Below are 10,972 nucleotides of genomic sequence, written 5' to 3'. Positions count from 1 at the left end.
TGTGTGTATCTGTATGTGGATTTGTGCATGCGAGTTCAGTGACAGTGGAGGCCAGAAAAGGGTGTTGATCTCCTGGAGCTGGTGCTGCAGGAGGTTATGAACCTCTTGACGTGGGTGCTGGCTTCTCCGGAAGCACAAGACTCACTTTTATATAACCACCTGAGCCATCTCTCAGCTTCAATAAACACTTTGCAATTCTGAAGCACAGTATTAATGACTACTTAGCATGGTATCAGTGGTATTTTACTCATTTAAATTAATATATATGAAACCATGTATTGCCAGTATTTACTTGATTCTTTCCAACATTTCAAAAAGTTCATTCATCTAAATAAGTATCTGTAAATACTTATGTGCCAGGGACTGTTGATACATTAATATATAAAACACACAGTGATCTCTGTCCCTGAGATGCTCATGTCTGAGCTGGAGAAGACAAAATAAACATAATAACTAAGTAAGTTATAGAACATGGAGTATATTAGAATGTGATAAGTTTCTTAGGGAGAAAAGAAAGGGCAAACAATAGGACCAGGGGATGAGTTGAATTCTCATTTAAAATGCCCTGGAGAAAATCTATTTCAACTATTTATTCTTTTTGTTATCAGAGTTCAGTGTTTTACAGCCTTTTTTGCTCAGTACCTATCAACAGTTAGGAATTAAGCATGCTTTTCCCTTTATTTTCAAGAGAGTGGTGGTATGTCCAACCATGGAAATCTACGGCTTTCCTGAGACATTATTACTCAGGGGGTCAGAGATCTTGAGGGCTATTTTGGACTGCAATCCAGGTAATCTAAAACTAAAAGCAACTGCACCTATGCCTACATTTCAATTGTTAGACTGTTAAAATCATAGCTTTACTCTAACTGGTAAAACTCTCTGCTTTTAAATGGCTTACATAGATAGGTCAGGACAAGCCAGATAATCCCTCTACTTTAAGGTCAACTGTACAATAAAATATGTGGAAACAGTAGTAAATGCTCTCAGACTCACAGTCCTGGGGAAAGTTTGAGGGGTATTACACACTGTGAAATATTTTTGATCAAAGGTGTAGAGTTATCTCAGAAAGGTGATGACAAACATGTAAACTCACAGCTGGTTAGATGTTATGATGCCTACATTTTGAGGTGGGAGAAGAGTTTAAAGATTCATGACCTGGGCATATGTCCTCCCACTGTTCTATTACCAACCTCCAACTTTTTTCTTTCTTCTTACTTTTAACATGTGACCATAATGGATTGGAAGGGGGAATCCACTCATGTAAATTTTGTGGAAGAGAAATATGCAAAGGGGAGGATTTCTGAATTCTCTACTTTTCACCCACACATTTTGGTCTGGGGTCAAGCTTGGTGTGCAGTAAATGTTTAGTCCCTAATTGTTGAATGCATAATTAATCTTTAACAACAACCATTAAGGAAACCTAAGTGGAGAGCAAACTGGAGTGACATTGGGGTTGAATTTCCATTTGAACAACTGGAGTGGCTTCATAGGACAGACCACTTGTATCCCCAGCCTCCTGAGAATCTCTGCTTTCCTTTGGTGTGCTCTGGAGCTCTGATATATGTTCTCTGTGGGAGAACCCTTACCAAACACCCTTCACCATTCTGTTGAATGACTTTGGGCTAGTGGCAGAAACTTCCAGAAAGAAAACTAGGAAATCTCAAGGGGAAGGTTACTTAATCTTGCCTTGAAACCTCTTAAATACATTTGGAGAAGTTTAAAAAGCTAGAACTGCATCAAATTCCACTCCCCCCCCCCACTACAAGACCATTAAAGATGACATGCTTTGCTGCACAGTATCCAGGTGTCGCCCAGGAGCAGACAAGAGGCAAGGGAACTGTTGCTTGCAGCATCCCACCTCCAGAAAGAAGAACATGGGTCCAGGCTTAGTCCACAGACTCTGCTGCAGGGAGACCCTGAACAAAACAGTCAACATTCTGGAAAACTAAAAATATCACCAAGAAAACAAGCCCTCCATTTCCTGTATCAAATAAAAATAAACAAACAAGCTAGCAAAAGCAACTACATTGAAACCCACTTCTAAACTGTCAGAACATTAAAGTCATAGCTACATCCTGTCAGGGGTTTGTTCTGATGAAAGGGAAACCACTTCCCCAGAGGTGCAGGGCCCCCTCAGAAAGTTCCCCTCCCCCACACTCATCTTGAATGGGTATCATTAATAAATTTGTTTATGCTCTGCTGCCACCAACTCCCCCACAGGGAATTTTTGAGAACATTTTATTCTTGCACAGTGCACTTTTCTTTCTTTCTTTCTTTCTTTCTTTCTTTCTTTCTTTCTTTCTTTCTTTCTTTCTTTCTTTCTTTCTTCTAAACAAGTGTCTAGAACATTGAACACCAGTAACAAAAATATGCACAGAAAACATTTGAAACAACACAAAGATGATTCTGCTCCACCACCTGTCCTTTATGTACTAATTGTGATGCTTTTTGCCCTTCCTCCCGCTCCTAGGCCAGGGGAAGCTCCTGCTTTCCTTCTTTTCTAGTCTTTTAACTTATTTTTATACTGAAGGTTACTATCTGGAAACAGGAAAAATCTATGTTCTTGGGCACTGTAATAGGCTAAGACTCCAAGAACATCTCCCTAAAGTTTCTTGCCCCCTGGTGTCACTTGTCTTCTCTCAGCTCCTCAGTGGAACCTCAATCCTGATACTCTTCTCAGGGAAATTTTACAGATAGATTTTGGGTAACCTTAAAATCTGAAGATCATCTTGTTAGTCCTGGCATAAACAACTAGTTTTCCCATTTAAATACAAAGGCTGTTTGGTCACAAAAGAGGAAATCAGGGATGTAATCCAGCACAATCATCTGAGTAGTCCACAGGGGTCGCATAGCAAGGAATCAAGAAAGCTCTAAGAACTGAAAACAGTTCTCAGCTGGCACCCAGCAAGAAAACAGGGACATCAGCCCCACAACCACAAGGACAAGAATCACAACAGCCCATACACTTGGAAGAGGACAAGTCCTGGATGCAAGCTGCAGATTTCAGCCCAATGTGATGCTAAGAGCTGAGTGCACGACACACAGAAAATTGATCCAGAGAGCCACAGATGCATGCACAGCGAGGTAGGGAGACAAAAGCGAGAAAACGAGCATGAGTCAGTACTACGAATACATTCTCTTACTGTGGAAGGCTAGTCACTTGGCTAGTGAAATAACAAATCTACTTCACACCCACTCACTCATCTAAGAAATTTTATTAGGATCTGCTTGAGATGTAATGTTCTTAGGTTATTTTTCTGTGATAGAGAAACAGATCAATAGTTAGTGGTGCCTACAAACCCTGAAAAAAAGCTTACAGACTTTAATGTAGACAAAAACATATGTTCCAACAGACTCTGAATGCAGGGTATTTTCAAAAGGCATTTCGCTCGGTAAAGAAAAGATAATTTGAGAAACCATGAAAGACCAGATGCAATTATAGACACTTTCACCTCTTTCCCTTTGAAAGAAAAATTTAATTGCTGCTACTGACAGAAAGCAAAGCGAAGCTGAGGCTGAGGGGATGGGGGAATGGGCCACTCTTTCTGTGGGTGTGGGAGGGAGTATCCCATTGCAGTATTTTCTTCCCTTTATTAAACAGAGGTGGCCCCATGGTTCTGAATTGTTTCTCATGTTGCCTTTTTTGTTGATCATGAACTTGAGATGATGTATCATTGCCTTCAAAGTAATTTTTGAAGGGGAAAATGTGCTGACTTGGCAGGGTATCTGTATCATTAAGCTTGCCATTGCCCCCCAAAGAAACGCTGATCTAGAAGGAAGCATCTATTTGCTTAAAATAAAGACGGAGAGGTTGTCATTTCACAGATCTTATCAATAGTTTACAGGTTGTTTAATCTAAATAAATTAAATTAAGAAAAGATTGTAAATGAGCAGAGCGTGTAAGAAATCTTGTTTTCTACATTTTGTCCCTTCTTTCCAGGATGTAAAATAGCCAGCATGATGTTCTTAAGTTTTAGAGATATCCTTTCTTCTGTTTTATTAGGATTATATCACAGGGAGGGTAGTTATAGCAGAATACAAGGACGAACAACTAACAGAAATAGTAATGTGGAAAATAATTTCAATGGAAGAAGGCTGAAAATCTTCTGCCTGTAAAAAATGAGATGGATTTCTCACAACTATTCTTTTATCAGCAAGACTGGTAAATGCCTTTGATAGATAAAGAGACCTAGGCAAGAAAGTGTTTCTCTAAGCCTGAGGGATGCCAAGCAACTTTATATTGTCAGAAGAATGAAGGATGTTACACAGCCACATATAGGAGAGAAAGAATGTTTACAATATTTTTATTGATGGAATCAAACACTTAATGAGTGAGTAGAAGTTTTCTCCCAAATGCTGACTTCTAATGAGGATTAAATTCTTTTTTAGGAGCACAATTTATTTAATTAGGATGCATATTATTGTTCCCTATTACCAAATTTATTACAAGTATTTATCTATAAAAACTATTCTTTGGTCCTGGTCTACACAAAAAGAGATACTAGCCCGTCTTTAAGTACTTATCATAGTATTGGGAGCTTTTATTCTCAGCATCAGTCAATACTTGTATCAGGAGATGGACTTGGCATCTGTAATGGGAATCTGTCTCTGTGGATAGGATGGATAATTAACTAACTTGTGTGGTCTTTGACTTCAGGAAATAGAAAATCCATATACTCCTGCTGTATTTGGGCAATTTTCCCTCTATGGGATGATTTCATGATAGCCAATTTTTAATTTTTTTCTTCTATGTTGTGAGTTTTAAATTTAGTTTGAATAATATGCAGAATAAATTTGGCCTCTAAAGAAGTTCTATTTTGAAAAATAAACAACCTGTTCTTGGTCATAATTCATTGATTTCTATAAAATAAATGACATAATGAGTTATCCTATGCATATCCTATGCTTATACCTATCTCCCCTCCTCCAACTATATACAGAAACTTAATGTCCAATGTGACAGTCAAATGAGCTGGCGCCTTCAGGAAAGTGATTAATTTCTTAAACTGGAGCCTCATAGTAGCAACTAAGGCCCTTATGAAAGAGGCCCAAGAGTGTGACACTTCCCCTCAGTCATATGAGATCTCCTGGGAAGGAAGAGGCTACCTATGAATCTGAAATTAGGCCCACAGAAACCACCAAGTGGACTGGTGCCTTCTCTTGGACTTCCTGACCACTGTAGCTATGAAAATAAATATATTTCTATCATTTACAAACTGTCTAGATGATGGCATTTTATTATAGCATCTCAGGTATGCCAAGATTCCTCAGTAACTCTGTTAGCAGGTGCTAGGCAACTGTTACTGGAATTACCCCGTCTTTACCCATTAAATTGACTGTAAGCAAGCATGGAGTTGTTTTTTGTTACAGATCAGTTCTGCTCTTATCTCTTTATGGTCCTTGCTGCAAGCAGGGAATCTCTGCTCTTTATCTTAGCTCTTGGAGGTGATTAGAATTTTTGTGCACTGGAGAGGTAAATCCACTACATTTTGATTTTTATCTTATGCCCTTTGTTTTAGAGTAAAGCTCCATTACAAGGCATCATAATTCACTGTGTTAACTTTTTTGTAGACTAGAATTACCTTACTCTAATGCAAGGATGTAAATTCACTGCTTGATGTGGGATTCCCCTCTGTATGCTATGAATACTGTTGGTTAATAAAGAAATTGTCTTGGGCCTGCACAGAGCAGAGTAGCGGTAGGTGGAGAACATACTAAACTGAATGCTGGGAGAAAGAAGGCAGAGTCAAGAAATGCCATGTAGCTGCCAGAGGGTAAAGACATGAGTTGACAGCTGAAAACTTGCCAGAAGGCCATGAGACTTATGATAAAATATAAAATAATAAGAAATGGGTTAATTTAATATGTAAGAGTTTGCTAGAAATATGCTATAGTGATTGGCCAAGCAGTGATTTAATTAATACAGTTTATGGGTGGTTATTTTGGGGCTGAGCAGCCAGAAGAAACAAGTGGTCTCCTACAACAAATTGATGCTCCAAAGTGTGCTAGCTAAATCAACATAAAACCCAAGAAGACTTGGAAAGGAATTCTAGAAACTAAAAAACAAAGCTTAGCTGCATTTGTTTTTCAGTTGGGCTCTGCTGATGGCATGCTGCAGCTCCTTTAAGAAAGGTCCTCCTGATAAAGTGGTAGCAACAAAAACAAAACAAAACAAAAAAAAAACCCATACAGTTTTGAAACAGTGGAAAACAAAAACAAAAAGAATATAGACAGTTATAAAAAGAAGTAAATGGTTTTTAAAACATAAAACGAAGTCTTTAAAGAGACAAAGTGAACTTGCAGAAAAAGTAATAGGAATAAAGAAAATAAGGCATGTAAAGATGGAATATATATTGAGAGTGTGGATTATGTATGTTATTGTGTTTTCTTTGAATTTTTTGATTGCAGAGAGACATTTGATTCTGGGGACTGCTAAGTTAAGTCAGCATATATATTTTAAAGTTTTCTTTAGTTCAAAATTTGAGTCTAAGGATATGTTACTTTGGAAAAGAGGTTCTTTTGCTTCCACAGAAGATGAGAACCTGTGGATTAAGTCCAGACTAATGTTGTTTGATGGACCAAGATCCCCCAAAAGGTTGCCATGAACACCCCCAAAATTACTTCACCCAACAAAAAGCAGGAAACAGTTTGGAGAGAACTATGCACAAATTTTCTAAATGATTGTTTATAAATGTTTGTTTACATTTAAAGGGGGATATGATACTTGATGTTGGTAAAAACTTAGGACTTTCCATGACAGTGAGACACATTTGCTCCTGGCAGCACCAAGCTATTTGAAGAGGATGATGGGCACCAAAGAAGCTCCTTATGACATTGATTGGTTAGCCATCTGAGTAAGAAACTGCTATTGCCTGGACTGCTTGATGTTATGCTGTATGAACTGGACATGCAGGATCCACAGAGAAATGACTGCTGAACTTGCCTAAAGGTGAGATGATCCTTTGGGGTTCCTGCTACATGAAAGAGTCTGCCAGGCATTCCGTAGGATACAGAAGAAAGCAACTGATGAACTTTACCATTATAAGGTAGAACAGATCTTCAAATTTCCTGATTCATGGAAAAGTCTGCTGGATACTATGGGCCTGTAGGCTGAAGATGGATGCTCCAATGATACAGAAGAACTTTGGGTGACTGTCCAGGCAGTGAGAGGTCTCTGTCAATACTAGAGATTTGGAAGTTGCTTACAATGCACTTCCTATTTACTTAGGTAGTATTATATCCTTCTGGAGTCTTTGATGGATTTGAAGAATGTATAGTTATAGTAGATATAAATATTATAACTATAATTCTTGCTTGATACCTCTTTTGTTATATGTAATTTTTCTGTGTTAAAATTAAAACCTTCCTTTTTATTTAAACAGAAAAGGGGAGGTGATGTGGGATTTCCCTTTGTATACTGTGAATACCATTGATTAATAAGGAAATTGTCTCGGGCCTGCACAGAGCAGAGTAGAGGTAGATAGTGAAAACTAAACTGAATGCTGGGAGAAAGAAGGCAGAGTCAAGAGATACCATGTAGCCCCATCAGAGACAAATGCTCAGAACAGAACTTTACCCAGTAATCATGGTGATACATAGATTAATGGAGATGGGCTAGTTTAGGATATAAGAGTTAGCCAGAAATATACTTAAGTTATTGGCCATATAGTATTGCAAATAATATGCGTTCTATGTGATTATTTCAGGGCTGAGCAGCTGGGAATTAACTAGCAGCCTCCTACAGCAATTGCTGATGAATGTTATGTTACCAAAATGATCACCCCCTTTGGCTACTTTTCTAGAAGACTCCAACATTGATTACAATAAACCAAAATCAATTGTGTTAACGTTTCACAGGTAACTCAGAACATCACATGGTTTACTGTTAGGAAAGAAAGTGGAACAAACAGGTAGCTCTGGATTTGATCCTCTGATTAATGCAGAAAGTATTTAAACAAGCTTAATTTCAGTGCAACATTCCAGTCATGATTGCTTTTCTTTTCTGAGCTTTAACTAGTTATTTTAGATTGTAATTTTTCCCCCTCATCCTAAAATGTACGAAACTTATCAGATACATTGTAAAGCACATAATGTTTTTTTATTCCCTTTTTATTCATACCTACTGAGTCCCTCATATTAACTTTCAGATTTTTATTCAAGAAAGTTTCTCCCTCACATCAGGGCACTGATGTGACTTCCCAAGTCCTTCTTCAGGACTCCCAAGTGCCGTGTCCTGATGTTGTCTTATTCACCTCCAACAATCCAATTACCCAGTGAGACTCTGAGCAACCTTAAGGTTGTATCTCATGGCCAGTCACACTGTCTCTGCTTCCTGACCCAGAGTTAGATGTGTAGCAGGAAGTTAAGATGCTTACCAAGTTTAGAGGAAACAGTGTGGGCACTGCAAGGAGACACTAGACAGGAATTCTGCTCCTAGGTTCCACTTAAATGAACTATTGCCCTCTCTGCTTACATACTATTTTCCAAGATGGCCCATGCAGCTGGGGCACAATTTTGGATGCAGGATAAGGATGTGACTTAAAAAGAATAGGAAGAGGAAAAGAGAAATGCGTAAGACTGAGAATAGACTTTCTTAGAGTATGAGGAATGGGATATGACCCACAGGGTGCCACAAAATCAGGTAGGGATCATGTTGTGTGTGCATGGTGTAATGTTGCCTAAAGGGTTGCTGATTAGTCACTATTAATCTATTCATTCTTCCCTCCTCCTTTCTCTGTCTTCTCTCCCATTTATTTTCTCATTTCTCCTAACCATTTTGTGGTCTTTTTGGAAGTTCCCACCTTCACTGATAAATGTCTACGAAAAGCTTGACAAACTTTTAAGGGGGATGCAATTCTCATCCCATTTTCCCGACTCCTCCCCACTTTGGGGATTCCTCATTTGTTCTATTTTGGATAGCACTGAGGAAGAAGGGGAGTCTTTCCTCTCTGGAAGCCTTTTCTTTACCTTTGGAAAGCAGCACTGAAAAGACTCTTATTGGCTCATTCGTGCCTGAAAATACAAATATATGATGTGGGAGGGCCTCCTGTTTTGTATTGATTTCATTGGTTAAATAAAGAAATTGTCTTGGCCCTTTGATAGGACAGAAAATTAGGTAGGCAGAGTAAACAGAACAGAATGCTGGGAAGAAGGCGATGACGCAGACACCATAGCTCTTCTCTTCGAGATGGATGTCGGCTAGAATCTTTCCTGGTAAGCCAGGAAATAATACACACATTATTAGAAATGGGTTAATCAAGATGTGAGAATTAGCCAATAAGAGGCTGAAACTCATGGGCCAGGCAGTGTTTAAAAGAATACAATTTGTGTGTTGTTATTTCAGGGCATAAGCTAGCCAGGCAGCTGGGAGATGGGTGGCAGGAAGGGGCCCACAGCTCCTTTTACAAATATAGCTATATACATATATTTAAATTTCAGGTTAATTAATTAACTATAGGAAATACAGTCTCCTTTAGCCCAGGATAGCCTCACCTCAAAATCAGTATGAAGCCAACAATGACCTTGAACTTCTGATCCTTCTGCTCATGCACCACCTGATTAATATGGTGAAAGGGACTTCATGCTTGATAAGCAAGAACTCTACCATCTGAGTGAAATTTCCAGCATTGGACACAGTGCCTTTACACACACACACACACACACACACACACACACACACACACACACACACAGTTTGTTTGCTTGTTTTTGTTCCATGTGTATGTGTGTGTTTTCTCCCCATTCATCCTGTCCCAAATCTTGGCCTATTTCTTATCCCCTGGCTGGAGAACTGCTTTAAGCGCCTTGCGGGGACTGAATCACCTTACCATCTTCGTAGTCACGATCAACTGTGTACCCAGATGTGTGGGGCTGTGTGGCTTGCTCAGGGCTCTGGGAAATACCCACGGAGACTCTGGCAGGGTAGACCTGGGGAAGTGGCTAACTCTGCATTCACTAAGAGTCTAATTCCCATGTTAGCTATTCAAGAATTATATGTACATTCTGGGTAGACTGTTAGGGCTTACATAAAAAAAACAAAACAAACTGTTCTTCACTAATTTGAAAATGAGAAGTTATTAATTTTGAATGAGAGTCAATTCTTTAAAAAGAACAGAATAAATCGACACAAATGAACCACGAAGTAATATTTTTGCCAGAAAGAACAGTTGTGGCAGAATGAAGGGGCGTGCCAACCCACAGGGAGCACTGAACTGCTCATGTGGTTGGCACTCAGCTTGCTATGTGTAGTTTGCAATCGACAGCAAACAGAAGCAGGTTCCTGTGTTTTTTAAAGCTATGTATCTACTGCAACTCTTGTCCAAAAAAATGTAATCAACACATTGATTCTCTGGGCTGATTTTATCGTTTCAGAAAGGAGCTTGAATGTTTTCAAGATGTTTGTTTATAAACAACTGATAGTTATAAATGGACATGCAGAGAGGATTTTAAGTGTGATGGTTTACAAAGTACCTGTATGCTGTGATTACCATTGATAAATAAAGGAACTGCTTTGTGCCTATAGCAGAGCTATAGGAGAACAGAGCTAGCTGGGGTAAACTAAGCTGAATGCTGGGAGAAAAGAAGGGTGGAGTAAGAGAGTAACTATGGAGCTGCCGCCAGAGACAGATACTGGGAATTTTACCCCATAAGCTACAGCCACGTGGCAATATACAGATTAATAGAAATGGGTTAAATTAATATAAGAGTTAGCTAATAAAAAGCTAGAGTTGATGGGCAAAGAAGTGATTTAATTAATACAGTTTCTGTGTGATTATTTCTGGGCTAAGCTGGCCGGGTGGCTGGGAACCAACAAGCAGTCCCCCCAACAACTTGAATATCATTAAAATGTCATGGGTAGTAAAGAGAGAAAACACTCCTTGCTGAGTTTAGAAATCTCTCAATTTATCTATCCTCTGTCTATCTATCTATCTATCTATCTATCTATCTATCTATCTATCTATCTATCTATCTA

At 38.8% G+C, this 10,972-nt stretch overlaps 1 protein-coding gene across 10 annotated transcripts in view; it reads right to left on the bottom strand.

Moving 5' to 3' along the window:
• Dtna (dystrobrevin alpha) overlaps positions 1 to 10,972 on the bottom strand; it is a 370,950-nt gene that overhangs the window by 108,733 nt on the left and 251,245 nt on the right. The window lies entirely within an intron of this gene.

Source organism: Microtus ochrogaster, chromosome 18 (genome assembly GCF_000317375.1).
Source record: "Microtus ochrogaster isolate Prairie Vole_2 chromosome 18, MicOch1.0, whole genome shotgun sequence".
NCBI lineage: Eukaryota > Metazoa > Chordata > Mammalia > Rodentia > Cricetidae > Microtus > Microtus ochrogaster.
Note: the sequence above shows the minus strand (reverse complement) of the source record. Positions and strands in the feature narration are given on the sequence as shown.